The sequence below is a fragment of the Aethina tumida genome, chromosome 1 (genome assembly GCF_024364675.1).
Source record: "Aethina tumida isolate Nest 87 chromosome 1, icAetTumi1.1, whole genome shotgun sequence".
Classification (NCBI taxonomy): Eukaryota; Metazoa; Arthropoda; class Insecta; order Coleoptera; family Nitidulidae; genus Aethina; species Aethina tumida.
The window spans coordinates 46,369,022-46,393,853 of NC_065435.1; the positions used below are offsets into that span (position 1 = coordinate 46,369,022).

The 24,832-nt window shown below is 29.2% G+C and overlaps 1 protein-coding gene across 3 annotated transcripts in view; it reads left to right on the forward strand.

The window, feature by feature from the left end:
• LOC109599248 (uncharacterized) overlaps positions 1-24,832 on the forward strand; it is a 115,795-nt gene that overhangs the window by 1,164 nt on the left and 89,799 nt on the right. For all 3 annotated transcript variants that reach the window (XM_049960978.1, XM_049960980.1, XM_049960979.1), the window contains exon 2: positions 5,878-6,115. The gene's annotated coding sequence lies outside the window, so the exon portion shown is untranslated. The remainder of the gene's footprint in view (positions 1-5,877; positions 6,116-24,832) is intronic.

Genomic DNA, 24,832 nt, shown 5'->3' on the forward strand with positions numbered 1-24,832 from the left:
TAATTTCCACAAGAGGACAGTTGCTCATCTAACACATAATTTGAGGACACTTTGAAATGTAGTTTACTTTTGACCCTGTCTGGATTTCGATTGGGTTTGGGTTTAGTGGAATTTATTAGGGTTTATCCTTGCCGAATTTACTAAATTATAAACAGGAGGATGGGTCAGTAAGAATTAAAAGGGAGGGCAGGTTTTATGATCTCGACGCGTGAAAATTTGTGTTCAACTTTCGACGTTACTTTTTGTCTCATTCTGTGGCGAAAGTTTCAAATTATATTTATTGTCTGTTCAAAGGGGAAAAGACGAAATAAGATCAATATAAGATGAGAATAAGTATAATATTTATAATGATGATAAAAATCCTGATATCTTGTCCATGTTGGCAAATTTAAATTCATGATACAATTTACCGACGCTATTTATTTTTTTTTTTCACCCTCACCGCTATCGCCTATAACAAGACCAATCTTTTTTACATTATTTAGTTTCTCTCCACTTCGTTCTTCGAGGCATGAAACCAATATTAAAGAGGATCTTTAAAAACTTTTAATTGAAAAACCGACTTTGACTGTAAACTCCCTTATTTTATTCCACTCGATTTTTATTACTTTGCCTTTTTTGTTCATAAATAACAATGCTTAAGCGGTATTTAAGATCATGGAGGTTTCACTGATGTTTTTTTAATCATTTCGCTCGGTGATTGTAATTTAATATTATCGGTTTCTTTTAAATGCAAAATATATTTAACCGTTTGGCACTAAATACATGTTTGTAATCACTAATTAAATTGCATTTAATTTAGTTTAGTTCAATTTGAATACATTCTAATTAGACAAAGCCAATACAAATTTGTTCATTGCAGCAAACGTAACGTTAATAATTTGAGAATAGCAGATAATAAAAATCATAATCAAATAGGTTACAAACTGTCATTAGTTGAAAGTTCCCGTCATTGATTTAACTGCTACTTAGTGTAGATAATTTGAAACCATCCTAATTAAACAAAGCCCACATAAATTTGAATACTGCGATAAATGTAATGTCTACAATTTGAGAACGATAAAAATAATAATCAGATTACTAATTGCTAGTTAAAAATTGGTGGGAGCTTTCCACACACCTTCCGAAAATAATATATATTTTGTTTTCAGTAGGTGCTCAATTTTCTCTCAGTTTAGCTACTTTTTCCGTTGCCTCCGTTCTAATACGTTGAATGCTTCTTGGATCATGTTCTTTACGGCTTCTCCCTTTTCGCGTAATTATCGATGCACGTCTTTCGAGAGGATCGGGGATAACAAATCTTAGGATCTCATTTGTTATGCAGGAAGACAAAGGCGCTTGTTTAGGCTAAACAACCTAGCCGGGGAACTTGATACAACCATGTGTGCCAAATTTCACGGCTTAAATTAAGATTGTGACCGTGAAGGCGTGCTCCATCCTTTAATTCAAACAAAACAATTTAATGTATATTATTCGAAGTAGATGATGACACGGAGTTGTTACATCCTGAATTTCCAATGTTTACCTGAGATTTATCGATTCATAATTAATTTGAATAATTACGGATGAACGAAACGAAATCTTCTTCACTCTATTTTATTTATAGGACCCTCTATTGAGATGCAAATATTTAATTGGATTTCATGGTAATCTGTCCATTAATCAACAATTACAAATCACTTCCAATCGAAATGAATCTATTCTAAAGAGTATTTACGATCGACTTGATTTATTAAATTTCCAAACTAGCTTATTAATAATTATCTAAGAAGATTAATTTGTAATTTACCCCGATCTGAAATTTCTGAAATCTTGTTCTTTTAATACACCGCAAAAAAGGAGAAATTTGAAACGGAAACTTAGTATTTAACTAATAAATATCTGTTTTCCCCTACAACATCGCAGCTTTAGTGTGATCATCCTTTATGTCTTTGTTGCTCACAAAAGACAAAGGAGGCACCTTGCACAATTTTCCCAACAGTGTTCGGGAACTTTATAGTTCCATGTGTGCCAAATTTATGACTTAATGTCCACAAAAGCGTGTCTCATCTCTTAATTCAAACAAAACATTTTAGTTTTGCGTTAACCAAGTTACAAATTGAACGGCGTACACAAAATTAAACTGTTTTGCCATAAATTGCTTATAACGAAAGGAATTTCATTATCTTGACTATTGACTTTGATCTATAAAACACAAACGACGGATTCAGAAGTAATTTAATATGCAATAACTTTGGGTTATTTTCATAAATTAAGGAACGTCGTTTGAAAATTTATGTTCGTTTATATTTTGTTTATACGTAGACAAATGTATAATCATCTTGTTCTTAACGTCTAATCTGACCACATTGGTATATCAATGCGATTGTTTATCTTCTAATGCAGCGTATCAATAATTAATATTGGTTGGGATGATGTAGATAGTCTGTGGTCGGATAATAGTCTAATAATCAATGTTCTTTGTGTACGTTGGAGATGATCTAATCTGATTAACTTTGGAATAATTGATTATAATTTTGCCTCAAATAAATTAGAAAGCGTGCTGTTGCTATTTTAACAATGCATCATGTTACAAATTCAAAAAATATTAGTGTTGATTCAATTTATATTTAATAATGTCGGTTTTATGTATTTTTACATTCTTCTTTACTCTCAGCACTTTTATTAAATAGTCCGTAGTAAAAACATATTTTGTTATGCATGAGCAAAGAATACATCGTATAATGTTGTTAAGGTTTCTTAAACTGTCTCGACGAAGTCGCCAATAAATAAATTAAAAATAAATAAAGTGTTCCAATTACATCAATTCAAAGAGCTTAATAAAATGTTAATTGAATTGAATTACGAAATAAATTTCCCAGTAATATACTCGAACACAACAATGTTGATACACGTTTCATGCAAAAAAAATACCCTTACATCCTTCGAATTACAGTTTCCAAATGGGTATTTCCAGAAACGAATGCGATAAAACGGCTATTAAACACGCAAAAGGCCAGTTATGCCTATACATACTGGATACGCGGAATCATCGAAATGCACAAACTGAAATTACACCATTTTGAAGTTTTTCTCGTGTTTCTTATTGCCAAATTTCCAATCCTTCTTCTGCCATCAATATCGCAATCTCTGCTTGTTAGATTTTGATTACAGCTACATACGTATGTGCTGTTCAACAGATTGTCGTCGCATAAAAAATGGTTGAGAAAAAATAGAAGCCGTAAGAATAGACGTTGTTTTTCTCTCGTACGCCACACGCTTCATTTACAATGATTGATTTACTACTACCTTCGAGTCAGCTTTTTATGCATGGGTGTTCCACTAGATACTGTGCGAGACAGAGTTCGTAATCATGGTATAAAAGTTTAATAAAAATGCTTAAACGACCCCAAACAGCTTTTTGTTTCCTTTTATGCATAATTGAAGGCACATTGTTAAATAATTAGGTAGGTGTAACATAAGCTGATAAGATGGATCTTATCCTCTATTTACTTTAACATATATTGATTTTATATTGTACTATAACCTAGGCACGGGCATGTTTGTAATTATTACACGTATAAAGCTGCAACGCGTGTATTTTTATTAGTAAATGGTCCATTAATTTTGAAATTATATAAATTTCAGTTCCCAAATGTCTTGTAATAAAATAAACCTTTAAACTTAATTAAACTGTAAAATAAAATAAATAACTGAACCCAAATAATAAAACTGAAATAACATTTTAGTATCTAACGTCATCAATCCGATTTACTTCTGCTTGAATGTTCTAATGTTGTAATGCTGAATAAAATGTGTAATTAAAATAATTGAACCTGTACAATAACAGAAAAATATTCACAATTCGAAACTTATTTTCCCAAAATTATGTTTTTATTGAAAAACACTTATGTAATTTATTATTTGAACATTAATTTATTCGATTTTTATGTATAAAATAAATAAAATTGTTCAAACTTACAAAATCGGTACTTGTTTCATGATTTTATCTCATATTTTAATATTTTTGTACTAATATAGAGTATTTCTACAACGTGCGTTAACAACCTTTTGATAATGCCGCCTCATATTTAAAATGAATGTTGTTATCCTGATCTATGCCATCCTAAATTATATATATATATATATATATATATATATATATATATATATATATATATATATATAATCTTTTCCTTTAGTTGGTTTACGGTATTTGGTGGTGCTTGAAGTGCTCTTATTTGTCTTTCCATATGGTCCCATAGATGTTCAATTGAATTTAACTTAAAATTTACTTCGTCAAGTAGTCAAGTTGAATTTCAGTCGATCTCTACGATGTGTTGCATTCAATAAGGGATCTGTTACAGCACAGTCAGTGGTTATATTGTCTTCTTTTATGTCTTCTCCTTATGGTGTTCTTAAGTTGGCCAGAAATCTGTAGCAATGAAGAAGTTAAACAGTATCTCATGTAAAATATTTGCAAATAGACCAATCTTTAAACTGTGATGAATTAACCATTAGAAAGAGGGTTGAAAGCAATGAATTTCGTAAAAAAGTTGGATAAATGGATTTCGCATAAATTAAATGGAGATAACAAAATTAGGCATTTGACAATTGCCATTTCTCTCCTTGCACGCATTTTAAATGAGTCTTTTATTGATCGTATTAAAAAAAGTTTTAACTCCAAGAAAGATTTTGATGATTTAATTTTACGTATTGACTACCTACTAAATACTCACAGAAGTGAGCTTCTTTCAGTAACTTGAACGATATATCTAAATGAAAGCTTCAAAATGTTAAATAAAAATTTTTACCAGATATTTTTTCATATGATTAGTATTTATTTTTTACATAATAAACAGTTTAATTCTGAAAGGAAACTCACAACTTCTCGTAGCATGAATTGGTTTCAGTTAACAAAAAATGATGAAAAAAAATTATTTTAAAGAAAGTTGTCATATCATTTTAAACGTAAACGCAATGTTATTTGTTGATAAACCACCAAACCAGATGGATATGACGACGAATTAATTTTGAAGACTAGAATTTATTGAAGAGAATAAATTGGACACACACAAGTTAAATACATATTTGAGATGTGCACTCGAATTAAATTGAAAATACATTTTAGGGTTGGACCGTAAACGTTCACTGATGCATGTTATACGTTTAGATACATACATAAATCGTTTTCGAATACGACAAACCTAGAGGAATCATATTCCGCCTTAAATACGGTGAAGCAAAATTTTAATTGGATAACCATTAACGCTGGAGTACTAATTTAACTTATTTGAGAAGTACGATGTATAACTACTAGCTATACCAATTATATTTTGCTCATCGTAACGTAAATGTTAGTAGGTGTTTCAATGAATTTCTACTTAAGACCAGTGAATATTCAAAGAATTATTCACGAGTTCTAAGGAAAATATAACTAACGAGTTTGAGGAAGTTCTGTTCAAAAAAGAATTGTTGTCTAAACTTCCTGAGCTTGAAATTAAAGAGTTAGACTCTCGTCGTTTTAATAACAACTGCTGCTTGCTTATTCAAATTAATTGTTTGTCGGATGAAGGGTGATTAATTATCTCTCGTGATTATCTTGTTAAGTATCCCTTTGGGTCGACACATGTTGTTTACACCTACCAACCGTGCTACGTCCGTCTAAAGCTCTTTTACACGCATACGTCCATCTAAACGTCCGAATGCTGATCATTATTCAGAACAAAACGTTGTTCCATATAGGGATAACAGGATTAATATATCATATTGGATAACCGCTGGAAAAAAAAAAAAACAAACAAAAACGTTTCCGAAGAAAATTTATCCTAATAAATAAACCTATTTTTCAATTGTGTACCGCACGAATCATTTAATAAAAAAATAATACATTTACAGCAGTGATGGCGTCAGTTTCTTGGGCGGCGGCGGCACCGGCAGCGCCAACGGTGGCCGGGCGTATGGAGATGCGGGCGGCCGTGGCGGCGGCAGCGGCTCTATAACGGAGGGACTGAGGACCGCCCTAGCCCGACTGCGACAGAGATCCTCCACGCCCCAGCCTGCCTCGCCGCCGGTTCCGGGTTCACCACAACAGTCCCCCCAGCACAACCACCACCATCACCATCCTCACCAAAATGTAAGTGGATTTGTTGCTTTTCATTATTGTGCCGTTTTAAAACACCCGACAGACGGTTTGTATTTTGTGATATACGAAGACCCAATAACGATTGTTAAGGTTGCACAACGCGCCCATTTACACCAATTTATTTGCCTTACGGCCAGGTGAATGCTGACTGAAAAATGTTCCTTTTACGCCCGCACGTGTTGATGGAGGTTCGAATAGTGCAGACTTGTTTTCCATTAATCAACTGAATCACTAATGCATTTTACAATACGGAAAATATGGTGCTCTGTATCTGATTTATCTTCACATATTATTTCGTGAATAGATGTAATTAATTATGTAATTCAGCTCACATTGTACATGCTGAATTAATGAAAAGTTTGCATTCATACGGACAATATATCAAATTAGTTTTCATAACTACTGTTAATTAAAGTTGTCGCCATTTGGTAAAAATAGGCTTTCCTAATTTCACGTCGACAAGGAATCTTGCATTTCTTCCAACGGTAAATATAATCGAAGTTTACATTTCAAGGACGGTTAAGGATTAAAGAGTGAAAGAAACGACCCATTATTTTTTATGGCACTTGAAATTTTTTAAGGAAATAAATTATCCCCGATAATATTCCACCCACACCCTTTAATAGAACCTATCTGCATTCTTAAAGCCTTATTAAGATACTATTGATAGTTTACGAGAGTCTTTATCCTTTCTTTACAAGCTTCCTCGGTCGTTAATTCTTTTTGTTTTCCTTAAGAACAAACAATAGGGGTTACTGTTCCTTGGTGTATTTCACCTCCCGGTGTAAATCTCCAGATGGGGGATTCCATCTTATTCCACAATTTCCTTTCACTTGCCAAATTCAGTTCTGAATCGTGAACAGAAATCGCTTTTAATTGTTAGAACTAAGTTTATTGTTTCTAAAAGAAAAAAACTTAATTAAATCAATTATTGTTTTATCAATTATAATCAATTTACTCTATGAAACCACACGCTGGACTATATTCATTTAATTATCCTGCACGTCTTTTGAAGTGAATAATTTGAATTATTCCAAATATCAGAAAACAATTGGCATTGCAACAAATTATGCTGCCCGTCTTTTGAAGTGGATAATTTGAATTATTTAAAAAATCAGAATACCATTGGCATCGTAACAATTTAATATTTTGAGCGTCTAGAGTTGAAAATATTCAAATAATATTGCTGGTCAAAATAAAACATACTGAAAATATTTTTAAATCTATTTAATCTGGGAAATTCAATTACCCACTTCAAAAGACGTGCAGTGTAGATTGATTGAGAGACTTAAAAATAGAAAAGCTTAGAAAAATTTCCCATTACATTTAATTACTTTTATTTCTATTAAAAAGTTAATAACGATTTCTTGTTAAATATTACTAAAAGTGCTTCCTCGGTCGTTAATTCTTTTTGTTTTCCTTAATAACAGATAACAGAAGTTACTGTTCCTCGGTGTATTTCAACTCCTGGTGTAAATCTCCAGATGGGGGATTCCATCTTATTCCACAATTTCTTTCCACTTGCCAAATCCAGTTCTGAACTGTGAACAAAGGGAACGCTTTTAGTTGTTAGAACTAAGTTTTTTGTTCCTAAAAGAAAAAAAACTTGAGTTAAATCAATTAATGTTCTATCAATTATAATCAATTTACTCTATGAAACCACACACTGGGCTCTATTGATTTAATTATCCCGCAGGTCTTTTGGAGTGGATAATTTGAATTATTCCAAAAATCAGAATACTATTGGCATTGCAACAATTTAATATTCTGAGTGTCTATAGCTGAGAATATTCAAATAATATTGCTGGTCAAAATAAAACATACTGAAAATATTTTTAAATCTATTTAATCTGGTAAATTCAATTACCCATTTCAAAAGACGTGCAGTGTAGATTGATTGAAGGACTTAAAAATAGAAAAGTTTAGAAAAATTTCCCATTACATTTAATTATTTTTATTTCTATTAAAAAGTTAACAACCGTTTCTTGTTAAATGTTATTAAACGTGCTTCCTCGGTCGTTAATTCTTTTTGCTTTTCTTAAGAACAAATAACAGAGGTTACTGTTCCTAGGTGTATTTCAACTCCTGATGGAAATCTCCAGGTGGGGGATTCCATTTTATTCCACAATTTCTTTCCACTTACCAAATCCAGTTCTCAATTGTGAACAAAGGGAACGCTTTTAGTTGTTAAAAGTTCTTTGTCCCTAAAAGAAAAAAACTTGAGTTAAATCAATTAATGTTCCATCAATTATAACTAATTTAGTACATGAAGCCACATACTGGGCCATTTCGATGTAATTAATTAGTTCGATTGTGTGGCTTAGAATTAGAAAAGTTTACACAAGTTTCCTCCCACATTTAATTATTTTTCATTTCTGATAAAAATTATGAACCATTAAATTAATTAACGATAAGCATCTCTGTGCCCGGTCCAAATTTATTATCATTTACGTCACATGTCCTTGTCCATGTGCACTTACATTGTATACGTATAATTATTCACGAAAAAATCTGCGAAAGGCGAAAACCGGGAACATCCACAAAAAAATTCTGGACATACCTCATTTATCTCGTCAGTCGTGGCAAAGCTGTTACCGGAGACCTGGTCTGTGTCGGCCGCTTAATCCAAGGCTAAACAATGCGATGAAGGAAGACTTCCTTTCTGTATTACAATTCAGGGAATGAACAACGACTAATGAAAAGGGAAAATACAGAGCAAATACGAAAGCAACTCATGATTTTGCTTTATTTGCATATTCACCACCTGACATACACATTTCCAGGAGCTAGATAAGCTTGACATAATTAACAATGTATATTATATTAACCATTTGCACTTCTCATACAAATTGTGGGCTGTTTTGAATGTTTAACACTGAAATTTGTTATAGGGGAGCATTATTTTAAGTACAATTTTTGATTTACAGGAAAACGAGACCGGATAAGGGTGTGTTAAGTTTATTTTAATTTGACCCGCTCTACGTGCGTTTGTTTGCTTGATTCAGATCGATTTTTCACGGACGTCAACGGACATTATTTACTTGGATAATTTTACCGATAGTTCCTCCATCGGCACATAATAATACAAAACTTCATGTTTAATACGTCCGATCGATTGTCAATATGATCTTCGTTAGTCCAAAACTCAAATTTGTTCTAGCCTTAGACACAAAAAAGTATATGTCAAGATTATGAAGTACGAAAAATAATGATGTTTCCTATTGCATAACATCGTCCTTAAACTGATTTCAATCGAATAAGCTTTCCTTTGAAAGTGCAACTACGTTCAACATACTAGTTCATTAAATTTCATTGGAAGTTTCTCTATGGCAAAATATATTTAAAGAAATGAGAAATTTCAATTTAAGTATAGGAATTTCCGAATGAGACGCAATTTGTAATTTTAAAGAAAAAATTGCCGCATTTAATAGACTCTATCAGTGAATTTAAACTTTAAATAGGATGCAAATATTTCAGAAGTTCTGAGTGTTTTTAATGTTGTTGGAGAGCATGTTGAAATTTAGCCGAAACTCGTAGCTCTACTATCGATAAATATCTGTATATTTATTCACCAAAATTTGAAGTAGAACCACTTGTTTCATTTAAAAATCCATAATTCAACATTTCAACTACGCAATTAAAAATATGGTCGTATTTAGTCGATCATAATTGTTCCATGGCACGTAATTCGGTCTTACTTATTTGAATAAAAATTTATTCGCACCGCATTTACATATTCCACTAAATTATTCCAGTTACATTTTGTTTATTGTATTGAATAAAGTGCATTAAATAAAATTAATCGTGACAAATGAAACGTGTTTGCAATCTTTCTAATATTGGAACCGTCATATCAATATTATCGCATCAGCATTGACGCAAATTTATGTTTTGTGTATGTAAGCAATTCAAAACATATCAACAAATTCAATTATTGCACTAGCGTGTTAATAAAACTACCCCGCTTATCTGATAAGTCCAGATAGAAATGTATCAACTTTAACGTTGTGTATATACAAATTGATGTCATAATAGGATCTCCACTAATAACAGTAATGATCGATTATATCAAATGGTCTGTGTTGTGGGGTCTGATAACAGTTATTATGAATATATTTTTATACGAAGAACAATTTAAAAATTCGGCATTGTTTGTACTTTTGAAATATGCACCAATTCTTCTGACATAAAAGTAAACAATGGCCAAACAATTCCTTTGTCAAAAATACGTTTTTGGGACCTCACGTATGTAACAAAACAAAATTTTTATAGCCCAGCATTTATTATGGTGCATTATTAGAGCAAATTGAATGCTTTTATCGATGAAAGCAAGATACCGATTTGTCAAAGCGATTTGTAAGAAAATATTAACCATCGCAGAAGAAGAACGATATATAATCATTTCGGAAGGTTCTTTGTAAAGGAGAAAGATCAATAAATCCATTAAGTTTATATACATGCTCACAATATTGGGATTACCCCGTTTTCCTTCTTACAAAACGTACAAAAATCGAATCTGTGATTATTGATCACCTATACAGTTGCCATTTTGTATTTTATACATAATAAAAGGTGAAATACTTTTAAATCGGTTTTCTTTATTATTAATTTTACGTGTAGATTTAACTTTATAGGTGAATTCGAAGGCACGTAGGTTTAACACCGTATTTAGCAAGAGTTAATGGAGAATAAAATGTCAATAAAATTTTATACCTCCTGTTTGTTCGCAAGTATATTCTTACATGATCGAGTGAAACGGCAAAATTAATTGGATTTCGAGGCGTCGTATACAAATACTTTATGATATTGCCAATTTTAGCGTCATCAATAATGCAAGGCAATATTCTTAGTACGACGAATTTTTAAATAACAGGGAACAACAAAATTTAACTTAAGGGAAACGTCGCACGGTGTAGCAGCTAAATCATGTTCGACGAAATTCCCAAAAGGATTTCAATCGAAAAACCATTTTTCACAATTTTTTTATATATATTTTTTCCGACCGTCAATATTTATGTACCAGCAAATAAACGTTTCTTAAACTCATTGTTGTTTATTTGTATAGTAAATCGACGCCGAAACTAAATTTCGATTAGATTTAAAATTGAATTGCGTGACTCAAGATGCGTGAAATGTATTCCATTATTCAAATCTGGCAATTCCGAACTATCTTAACAAACAATTAAACGGAGCTCACTTTCCAACGTAATATCGTGGTTTAATGCAATGCGGGCGGAATCGTATACCTATTTAGAAAAGGGTTCAACTGGGAATTGTACCCAGGTTTGTTACGAAAGTTCTCGACGAGTTGCGGCTTTCTGCTGAATTATGTTTTTGAGAACGCAATACATGAGTAATGAGTGTTGTTGTTATTTGCGGCGTTAATTTATTGTTTTCGGTTCGCATTTTGCTTCGCGTAACTGTGAATTTTACACGTTTTGAACAGATTACCAATCGTTTGCTGACTAATTATTCGTTTTAATGTTTCTAATTAAAAGATTTACGCCATTTGTGATAGTTTGTACGAGCAATGAAGTTTTCTATAGGGAAATTTTATGTGGAATTCGAAAATTTTAATGGTCATATTGCTGGGTAAGAACGGTATTTTTATAACAATTTAGTCTAACTTTTTTAATTATAGAAAAAGGGTGAACGAACATTTGACTCCATAACTAGTTTGATGATTATGTGAACTGAGTATTTCTTTTCCAACTTTTAATCAATGAGAAAACTAGGATTTAAATTTTCAGGCAAAAATTACTTATTTTCTTTGTCATCAAGTTTATCATCTCGATGGGCCGGATCAGAATATTATATACGTCTAATTTGGCCAGTAAAAAGGGAGTTCGAAGTAGTTCATGAATGTTTGCTAATCCAGCTCTCGAAGCAAGCAGAGTTACGTTAAATCCTCTCCCTTTAAATCTTGGCCTAATAAAAAACCGAAGATGTTGGTAGCCCTGAATTTCAATATCTTATCGTCGTTTTTCCTAAACTGTCTTAGTAAAATATTAATGTATGTTTGTTTAAAGACTCCCCAATCCGTAGGCTAAAAGTAGAAGATCCATTAGAACAGGAATTAAAACAAAATGACGCACGGTTTTGGTTGTCGGAAACACGAGCGTTGATAATTATGTAAAATTTGTTAAGAATTTACTACTTTTCAGACTATTATGCTTTAGATATTAATATGTTCTTAAAAATACATTTTTATCATCTCATCTAGTTTATTTTCCTTCTAATTCAGGATCTGAAATTGATGAACAAAGTGAACATTGTCAACAAAATTTAATTATTATGGAAATAAGGTGTCAGGATTATTGGAAATAGGGAATAGTTTGTGATTATTGTTGGACAGTTATACGAGAAACTGATTACAAGAAGGAAAAAAATCACACACTGTTCTCAGTACAAACAGTGAACATAACTTTATATTAAAATTATTTAAATTGAAAAGAAATCAACAACGTGAAAAAAGAAAGCGACTGATTTGATTTAGTTTTAGTTATATCATAAAAATCATTATGAGACGTTTTCGATTAAATGAGATTGTTTATCGAATGTCTGATAGTAGATAGGTCTGAATTATTTATAAAATTTTCATCTGCATTTCCTCTATAATTAAATTTACATAAAAAATAGCTATACGAAGGCTAAAAGCATTAACATTTTTGAATTTTACGCAAAATTTTCTTTCCGGAAAGTATTAGTTTCGGAGAGAATGAGACGTATGAAATTTCTGAAAATCTATGAACTAATGTAATTTTTATTGCCGCCTGATGTTATGTGAATGAAATTTGACTTGATTTCCTAGAGTTAATAAAATTGACGCCTCCTATATTAGAATGCGCCTCATGTTATTGACGTTCATTCAATTTATTAAATTGTTTCCCCATGTATTATTCCAGTTTCAAGGACGGAAAATTTTCACTTACCTATCAATATTGTGAATCCCGTTCAAATCCGCACAACAAGAGTGTAAAATCCCTCTCTTATTTTTGAAATGCACTTAAATGATTTCAAATGTATTATTAAATACCATTTAAATACTCATTTCGTCTAAATACCCGTGAATAATGCAAACGAATACTTAGGTGGAGCGCATTCGTATTTAGCGAGGTAAACATTTCGCTTGGAAATCCTCAGACCTCGTAAAGTATCTCAGGCATGACATAAGAAACGGAGCCAGCTGCGGTGAATATAATAGTGAATTCCCAAGTTTACCGCATCTGATAATTTCTCTACAAATACACAGAAATGTATTTATGTCCATTATATATGACACTTCCTACGTAACGTAACGTACCGTATGCAAAACTTCCAATTTCTCAGCAGTTCATAGCTTTTTTCTTCGGAGAAATTATTTACACAAATAAATTTTTTAATTCACTAATTAACAAATGTGCCAAATTTTATTTTTTGTTTACATCAAAATATACCCATCGAAATCCGTTTGATCCTACTATCTTTTGAGAGAGATATCAAGCACGACAGAGTCAGTAAAAGTCGGCATATTTGCCACGTAGTTAGACACTTTTACTGTCTCTGTCATATAAAATGTCTCTCTCAAAATTCAGTGGGATCAAACGTTTTTCGATGGGTATAGAAAATGAAAAATATAATTTTTAAATTAAAAATTATATTTATATTATAATTATTATTAATTTTTTTTAACAGAACAGGAATAGAAATGGTGAAATATAAAATGTAATAAAAATACTGCCTTTATTATTATATTTTGATAATCTGAAATAAATGTGGCGCATCCGCCAAATTTTAAACAATAATATAATTTATTTTAAAAAAATTAATTAAAACTCAATATCAATTGCAATTTTTAAGTATATTTTTTATCATTTTTTAAAAAATTGGCCCAAACTACTTTTTAAATTATATTTTTATAATTATAAGTCACAGTAAATAAGATGACTAATGTGCTAAATAATATTTAGTTTTTTATATTATACAATTTTTTACTTTACTAAATTATAACATAGAAAATTAATATATTTGTTGAATTATATTTTAAGTTTGCATATTTATTTTATGGTACATACAATAATAATAATAAAACTGATAATTTTACAATTTAATACAGGGGTATTAAGTTGTTAAAAAAAGTTAATTTACTTTATGTATCAGTTACTTATTTTAATATTTTACTATTCTTTTATATATATATATATATATATATATATATATATAATAAATAAGATTAAATATGCAATAACGATAAAAATGTTGAAATAAAATGCCATTTTTATTCTATTTAAACAACCCAGATCAATGTTGCGCATCCGCCATAAAATATAGTATATTATTATAAAATAATTTTGATTATCTGGGTATTATTATTTTCATTATTTTATAGTACTGTAGTAGTTTCTTCTCTTGAATTAATTATTTTTTGTAACCCATTAAAAAAAGAAAATATGTTAATTTAATATTCAATATGTTAAAATAAAAAAATAATATATTTATTCTTGTTGAATTATAGTTTATATATTTTTTCTTAATGGCGAATGGGTAGTGAAATTAATCCAACTAAATTATTTATTTTTCTGTTATATTAAATTAAACTAAAATTACAAATTTTACAATTTTATGCAGTAAATACAATAATATTTTATTATTATTATTTTTTATTAATTTTCCTATATGTCCTTAGATATGCTAACTTAAATTAATATTTTTAAATATTTATATAAATAGTAAATAAAATTAAATATACATTAATAATAAAAAACCTGAAATATATGATTAATAATTATTGTATTTTAAGGAACGGAGACTAATGTGACATTCACCAAATTTAATATAGTTTAAATATTCTAATATTTAGAATTTTTAATAAAATAAAAACAAAATTAAATACCAAATAAAAATATTGATTGATGTGGACGCATCCATTTATATATTTTTTTAATGGCGAATGGGTAGTGAAATTAATCCAGCGAAATTATTTATTTTTCAGTTATATTAAATTAAATTAAAATTACAAATTTTACAATTTTATGCAGTAAATACTGAAATATTTTATTATTATTATTATTTATTAATTTTCCTATATACCATTACAGGTACTTTAATTTGTATATTTAAATAATAATTGTTACGCATCGTATATATATATATATATATATATATATATATATATATATATATATATATAATATTATCTCAATTTAAAAAAATAGCGGAGGAACTCGAAGAAATTAATTTAAGTTTGCATAAGATATATTGTATATAATATATCAAGATATATATATTTATAATACTATTAAACAAATATAAAATAGTAAAGAAAAATATTTAAATAAATTGCCATTATTTTAGAATTTTAACGAACCGAAAGTAATGAGGCGCATCCGCCAAATTTAAAACTGGTACACGTACTAAACGTAGCAGCTAAATTAGCGCCATCCAGACATAAAATTGCGGCTTACAAAGAATTTAAAATTTATATTTCTTCCTTTGGCACGTGGAATTGAAAAAATACGAAAACCTGGCCCGCGGGCGTCCGTAAATGGTCCGCGGGTTCTGTCTAATGCGCTGCATGCGGCCGTAATGAAATTAGGAAATAAATTGAGTTACATGCTCGCATAAGCAGGCGCGAAGTGTGTGCAATTCAATTATGGGGCAACAATGGCGGTGTAACATGTGCCAAGTCGCATTACATCGGTAGATAATTTCTCCGGCTCCATAATCGACCCGGGGTAATGGGCGGGGGTGAGTGTAGACAAGAACTCGTTTGTCATTTTCCGTGTGACGTGACGATAATTGCGAAATTTGATTCGTTCCGATGTCGGGACTGGTGCATGTGTGACGAACTGCCGGCCGATGTGGGTTATTTTTTTTTTCGTGGCGCGATTATAATCTGACAGCTTTTAATCGAATTTTTTTGTCCACCTGATAATCTGGTCGCAACAGCAATTAAAACTAATATCTGATATGGGCAAATGTTACGACGTGGGCTGTAACGAACAGAAAATGCGGAAATTAATTTCATTTTCTGCTGTGAAATAAAAAATATAAATTTAAAACTAAATAGTTAATATGCAGTATTTTAAATAGAAAATTTGGATACCAAAAATAATTTTGAACTTGAGGAAATCTACAGCAGTGAACCATAAAAAAAATTATAATTCAGCATTCGAGAAAAATAAGAAGAGGTGACAAAAAATTATAAGTCAATTGCTTCCTGTATTATTAAAAAATTTAGAGAAACAAGTGGTAGCTACGACAAAAAATTGTCTGAGTACGAAGAACTTGAAAATAAATCGGTAACTGGATAATTCGAAAGTCAGAAAACAATTCAATCTTATCGTTAACTAGAATTACGCCAATTTGGAGGAAATGGGACTTACTGAAATTAGTTCAAGAACTGTGAGAAGATGGTTAGTGGATGGATATTCGTTTGACCTCAGATAAGAAGACAGAGAGTCTAAAAATTTGAAAAAAATAATTTTTCCCTAAGAAATATTATTTTTATTTACTCGATCAAAACATATCCTTAAATACGGCGAAGAGTAGAACATTTAAAAAATTTCAAAAAGAAAAATTATAATTTCCTATACCTAAATGTTTCACAGTTCTTTTAAATAATTTGTGCAATTTCAATAATTAATTTCAATTTTAACAGGTGTTAAAATTTTGCCACAATTCCAGTCGGACATATTGTCAAAAATGCACACCCAGTTCGTATTTTTCTTAAGAAATGATGAATGAAATTAATTAAGTTTTCATATTTAATTAGAAAGATTAGATATACAAATTTGATAATTGCTACTCTTTTCATTGTGCGTAAACCAATAAAATTCTATTTCAAGAACTCAACAATATTACGGATTTTCCACGTGACAGCTCTAATCTCACGAAGAAATTGTACGAAGTGATGGATAATATTGAATTGACGTTCAAGGAATTGATCCTAAATTGGACTTTTGTGGAATACTTTTAATTATTACTTTCACAGTGTATCAGATAAAAGAAGGTTTTTCTTGTGTTTTTAATGGCGAATTTCGTTTGTCTTCGAGTTTTTTAATTTAAAATAAAATAATTCTGCGCGAATATAACTTGATTACAAACAAGCACGATTTTATATATAATAAATGCTTCATTGAAGCGGGGAATTTGCTCGTGAAAATGAAATTTTGCCGAATAATCAGTACATTTTCCAAGTGAATTCGATATATTCAACCTGTCACCGGCAGTATTAAGTTGATTGACGTATAGAATTCTGAAATTTTATGTTATGATGCTCGTTCATGCTTCGAGTGTACATTTTGCTTGTAAAGCGTATGTATTTCATAAACAAGTATTTTATAAATGACAAGTTAAAGTAGAAAAAGTATATGCTAAAATTTCTGGCAGTTAACATTAAAGGGACGAAATGACAAACGCACGTTGAAATACGAAAACTGTAAGAAACAAAAAGTAATTTAATAAATTTTTATAAAAAAAAAACGACACTGTGAATTAAAACGTAACCTACAATTACTAACGTTCATAATCTCACACTCAAATTTCCTCAGTAATCAATACTTTCTGATCGGTTCTCGTAATTAGATGTCTAAATTGAAATTTCATAATATTTGGAATAAAACATCTATCAAAATTATTATTTGAGTGTTACTGGAAATATGATTATGTATATTTTCATTTCATACAAATAGTCTTCGACATAATGAGGCTTTTTATGACATTTACATTTTTATTATTAATTTTGTCGATATTCAATTTGCTCTTTCATCTTTATTTTCATCACGACATTTACCTTTGAAAATTGATTAAATTGTTATTTTGTTATCGAGTAGAAATATGCAGTTTTAACTTTCTTTCGTATTTCTTATTTTATGATACAAAATATTTCGACAATTATAAAACCTTTCTAAATCAATATTTCATATATGTGAAGTTCTAAGATCTCAGACATTGATTGTAAAAGTACATATATTATTTATAGTTTAAGTCAATTAATCATCACGATTACATTTGTCTATTTATATTAATAAAAATGACTTGAATTGATTTTACGATAATTTATTACATGAAATAAACTATTTTGCTATTTAATAAACAATACCGTACTATTGTAAATTGATGATGAATTAGTATCTAAAAATAACGACACATTCATTTGTAGTTCATAAAATAATTTTTGACAAATTACAATGAACTCATAAAAATGATAAAAACGTGGTGATATTTATCATGAATTATTTAGTAGTCTGGTATTCCTTAATAACCTTCATATTATTGATTTTAATTCTAGTACGTATACGATTTCAAAGATTACAAACTGACTCCCTTAAAAGCAATAAAAATTTTAATATCTTGTATTACGGTCTTTATAAACGTATCCGGTTTTATTTTATTGGGTTCAATTTAATTTAAGGTCGTCAGTCTAACATTTACTTTCGAAAAATGTATATGTAAGATAAGAGGATGTATTATGATACAGGTAATTACTTTTTATTTAGGTCGGTTTATAAAAGGATATTTAACAATTTATTACATGCTTTTGTCATTTTTTGCTGCTTTTTTAATCGTTTTAATATACATATTAAAAATGTTTAAGGAAAGTTATTTATTCAAGGTTTTAACTAGTTAATAAACATAAAATAAATTTTCACCCATCTAGAATACAATATTAAATGTTCAGTGCTGGTCTAGAGTTTCAAGTGCTGTTGGAATATATTAAAACATCGTTCGGAGTTTATTTATTAAGAATTTTCAATTAAAAATTTTAATTTGCAGAGCTCTCTAAAATCAAGGTGCAAATTTCAATTTCATATACACGTGTCTTTATAAATATTTACGACTGTTTCGTAATATGGATGCTTGTAATTTTGATACACTGTAAAACTAAATTACTTGATAGGTAAGTTGCTTTTCTTCTCTTTATTGATATTCTCATATTATAGTATACTTTGTTTCGTCAAATTCTCAATTACGTATCCTAAATATCTGAAAATATTCTAAAATGGCTGTAGTATTAAATTTAGGTACGCAAATGAACGTAGAATTTGAGTTTCTGAAGTTACATCTGAATTATCTATAATTGCATCTATTTGCAGTGATGTATATGACCTGAAAACTTTTATAATTGACCCATTATTTATCATAAAAATATGACTAATATTTCTATTTCCGAATAGAAGCCTCTCTAAATATTTACAATATGGAGGGTTGCAATTTTCAAACATTGTAAAACTAAATTGCTTGGTAAATAAACTGTTTTTCTTGTCTTTTTTGATAGTTTCATATTATAGCATACTTTGTTTCGTAATATTAAATTTTGGTAGGTAGATGTATCACATCACCCAAACATAGAATTTGATTATACTTTCTTCGTAAATACATTGTCTCAAATTACTTTTATTATCAGATGTCTAAAATTCAATCCGAGTATTATATAAATTGCTCACCAGCATAAAGTTACCTTTGAATTATCTCTAATTAAGATCTATAAATTAAATTACTAATAGATATGATATATGATCTAGGTAATTTGTATGATTTGAAAACTTTTTTAATTACTACGTTATTTACTTAAAAAATAAAATTGATTTTATTTTTATTTTCAAACAAAATATGTTATGCTAACGTAAATTGCTTGTTTTGTCTTTGTTCATAATTTCATATTATAGTATCCTTTGTTTTGCCACATTTTTACTTAAATATTCATTATATCTAAAAATAACTGAACTTAATTTTACTTGCTCAGCTCATATACATTGTCTTCTTTTTTTTTATTATCAGAAGTAAAAAGTTCAAACCGAATATTATGTAAATTTCTCAAAAGCATAAAGTTTACATTTGAATGATGTCTAAAAATATGAATTAAGTTATTAGCACTGAAGGTTATGACCTGAAACTTTTTTTTAATTAAAACATATTTATTTCAAAAATAAATATTGATATTATCCTTATTTTTAAATAAAAGGTTCTTTTAAATATTTACGTCTCTTTCAATATTCAGGATTTTGTTACACTGTAAAATAAAATTGCTCGGCGCATAAATTGTTTCTCTTGTCTTCATATTTTCAAATTATAGTATACCCTGTCTTACTTAAGTGTTTAAAATATCTGAAAATATTATAAAATAATTGTAATATTACATTTTGATAGGTAAATGTATCAAATAACTGGAACATAATAACTTTCTCGGCACAAATACATTGTCTCCAATTCTCTTTATTACCAAATATTTAAAATACAAGCGGAATATTGTCTAAATTACTCTAGAGCAAAAAATTACGTTTGAATTATTTCTAATTAAGAAATATAAATTAAATTATAAGCAGTGGAAAACTTTAATCAAAAGGTAATTTATATGAAAAAATGATCAATAATCTTTTAAAATTGCTTCTCTTGTATTTGTTGATATTTTTATACTCACAGTTTTTCTTAAGAATTCTCTAATATCTAAAAATAATCTAAATTCGCTGTTACATTACATTTTGGTAGGTAAATGTATCAAAAACTGATCTTGATTTTACAACCAGAAGTTTAAAATTCATGCCAAATATTATGTAAGTTACTTGCAAGCATTTAAATTATCTCTAATTAACATCTATACATTAAATTAATTAGTGAGAGATATGATCTAAAAACTTTTTTTTAATGCTTATCTCAAAATTATGATTGATGATATTTTTATTTTGAAATACAAGTGAATTTCAAAATATTTACGACTGTTTTGATTGTGATTTTGCTGTAAAACGAAGCTGTTTGGTAGGTAAACTGCTTTTTTTGTTTTTGTTGATAGTTTCATATTATAGTATACTCTGTTTCGTCACACTCTCAGTTACGTATCAAAACTATCTAAGAATATTCCAAAATCGCGGTAATATTACCTTTTGTTGGGTTGATGTATCAAATAACTGGAACATAGAATTTGATTTTACTCTCTCTCAACGCAAACACCGTCTCCAATTCCTTTTATTACCAGATGTCTAAAATTCAAACCGAATATTATGTAAATTGCTCACGAGCATAAAGTTAATCTGAATTATCCTTTAAATCTATGAAAACTTTTTTAATTAACACATTTATCATAGAATTATGATACTATTTTTTTTTCTTGTTAAGTTCTAACGACTTATTTGTTTAATGGCACCTTCTGTGTACAAACAGATTTTAAATAATTCCGCCTCGCTTAAAACCGTTTAAAAATTGAAAATTTATTCTTATTATGAATTCATTTTATCCTGTCACATTGTTTCTGGGGAACTGGAGCATAAATTATGAATACCAAAAAAATCAATCCAGGAATAAATTTTAACTTCGGGAATTATATTATTCCTGCTTCGTTGATATTGAGGGAGACTTATGTAAAATTTTGAAATAATAAATGCAATCAGTGACATTCAAGAAGTTTTGCTAATTTCTTTGACTGTTTTTGATTTCGTTATGCACAATTTTATCAAGCTGATTTTGTTTATTTGAATATAACAAATTCAATTACAGTGACTTCTGATTTTTATCAACATGGGTTGTTCTGCAGGAATAGCAACAATTTCTATTACGAATACTCTTATTAATATAAAATTAAATTATAGTTTCAATAAAAAAGAAAATCATAACTACAGGTCCACATGCAAACTATAAAAAACAAGTAAATCATGTTTCATGCATGAGAATTATATTTCCTGTTGTGTGATACATCTAAAATTTAAAGAAAAATTAATTACCATAAAATGCGACTAATATTATTTTCCGAATTATTGCTAGCACTTTTGGGCGTTGTAATTTCGCAGTTGGTTGATTTTAATCTAGAAGTGAAGTTTCCAAATTAATTCCGGTTTAAAAATGTCGTAGGATATATTGTAGGAAAAATATATTGGTCTTACAATATAAATATACATCAATAAATAATAATATAAAGGTTTAAACCGAGGTGCACGCTTTAAAAACCTCTAAATTAAAAATAATTGTAAGTTATAACAAAGTTTTGGCTGCAATATTTTAGAAATAACCACAGGCCAAAACATCTAAATCTAGTTTATAGTTCACGGTTAATTTAATAGTAAAGATGATTTATTATTATACGTTAATAAATTCAAAATTATCTGAGAAAGTTCCGACGAACGTTCAAAATCCCACTGGCCCAAAACCGCACACCTCCTAAATGCAGAAACAAAAATTGAAAGCACACACCGATAAGGGCTTTTTAGAGCCGCGATTTACGGGATCTAAAAACTTTTAATGATAATAAAACCCAGTAAATTCGACATTTCGGTTCCATCAGATTTCACCCAGTTATCGAATTTTAATGGGGTCAACGACATTCCGACCGACTGAAGAGGGCCAAAGGGAACTGAGAAAGTTTACCCTATGTGTATGCGCAGTTGCGTAACCGACTCATAACATTTAAGCTGCGAAGAGGGATAAATGATGCATTATTACAAAGGTTCTTTCCAGATAAGCGTGCTTAATTAAGCCGAAAAGGGCCCCCTGTCTTGTTTTTTAGAGTTTATTTCAGGAACATTTCAATTAAGGCATAGCGAACTACAGGCTATTTTAACAGTACTCACGTATGAATATATATTATTTTAGTTTTAATTGCTTAATAAAGTTTAATTATTGTATGTTTTAAACTAATGGCTTTTTCATAAATAGGGGATTATATCCAATTAATTGCACAATAATTCGTATTAATATTTTTAAAAAATATTATTATGCTATTACTTTTCAGTAATGAAAAAATCATTATATAAAATAAAAGTATTAGGAACATTTATTTTTTGACTATATTTATGTATTATCAGATTCTAACGCAATTACATTAGTGGCCATAATTATAACAATTTATTCGAACATATTAAAAATATTAACTATACTACTTGAATTGGATGCCACTACCTATAATGTTTATTGTTTTTTCTGTTATTGTTATGTCTACTATGCAACTCAATCAACTTATTCTTAAAAAAAATGCACATTTTTTTATTTTTCAGTTGTCAAAATTAAATCAATTTTTTACTTAATAATTTTTAATTGCTCTCTATGAATTTATATCGATTATGTTTTCTGGCATTATTAAATTATTAATTTGGACAATCTGGCAAATCAATAACTGAATAATTTGAATGTCAAAAATGATTATATCCCTTTCAATATTAAAATTGCTATATTTATGTCCAGTTCAACTCAGAAATATATATGTAACATTTTATAGAATAAGATTATAGTAGTTTTTATAACACTGTGTAAAGTAACAATACTAAATTAATATTGTTTTAAAAGTTTACATTAAATAAAAGAGGTATGGCTAAAATATTTTAGATTTTAAAAATCGAATCCGATTTAATTATTTTTGACATTCAAATTATCCAGTTATTGATTTTTTTTCGATCTCAGATAATTTTATCGTAGTTACCACTGTCTAAATTTTTTAATAATACTAGAAAATATTGTCTTAAGTAGTAAACTCTTAGCCACCTCTTCTTATTTCTCTGTCTCGGTAACGTTGTATTATATCTTTTAATAGTTTCACTTAAAAAAACTACTTTTTCTGAAGTAGATATTGAATTATTTCAAAATTCATTCATTTAAATGGTTAAATTTAAAATATTTATTAAAAAACTGTTAAAATCAGCATATATTGGGATTCGAATGCGAAGATCTTCTAAATGGTTAGAGTGCCAGTAAGAATTAACCACAAGAGACCTTTTTTGTATAGTGTTTAATTTCCTATAAAAATATAATATATATATATAAAAAAGTTTTGTTAAATTCTTCAAACTTTGTCCTCAGATGTCTTTTAAACGTTTAAAGTTATGAAAAAATTTTAAGATACGATCAAGTAATGGTGAAATATGGATTTTGCCATATGGGGCTAAAGAAAAAATGGAAAAGTAAGATAATCAGGACCTTCCTATTAAAATTAAGACCTCATCTTTGGAGAGCATTTTTTAAAGGTGTTTTCAGTGTCGGAAATTTTTTTGGCCCATCTGAGTGTATATATTTATTTATTATTACATTTCAGTCTTGATCTAACTCACAATAACTCAAACACTGTCAGATTCGTTGTCCCCAAGAAAAATAATTATTTCGCCATGATAAATTTAGATTGATGAACCTTTTTTTTCACGGCAAAACGTTAACTTGATGAATGATTTAGACGAATTATACAATTTTACATTAAATCCGTGCAACGCGAAACTTTTATCGTACACAAATATTTAACAAATACAAACGATCAAAGTAAACTCCTCGAAAAGAAACTTGAAACACTTTTGAACTTAGTTCCGCATAAAATCTAGTCCGTCCGACGCATTTCTTTCTTTATTTTATAAATCTTATCGTGCACGCCGAACTTTATTTTTAGCGGACGCATAAATTTTTGAAGGACTGGAACCAAATGCCGTTTATACTGTCAATAAAATAAAACGTAAATTTGTATGGGCGAATTTTTGTATCGGTATTTGTTCGCTCGTGCTAGATAAAAAAGAACACATAAAGAAGTTAGAGCAAGTTTCCGCTAAAGCAACACAAAATCTCAAAGAGCTTTTCCGTTCATTCAACAGTGAATATTTAAAGCAATAATTTTTTGTATGTCAGCTTCATGCATGGCAGAACATGTGTTACCTTGTCGAGCAACCAGTGAAGCGATCAAACTCCACAGCCGACACCCTGTGATTTTTTTTTATTTGCATTAATTACGGAGCAAATTGAAAATACCACACTTTCAATTAGTAATAA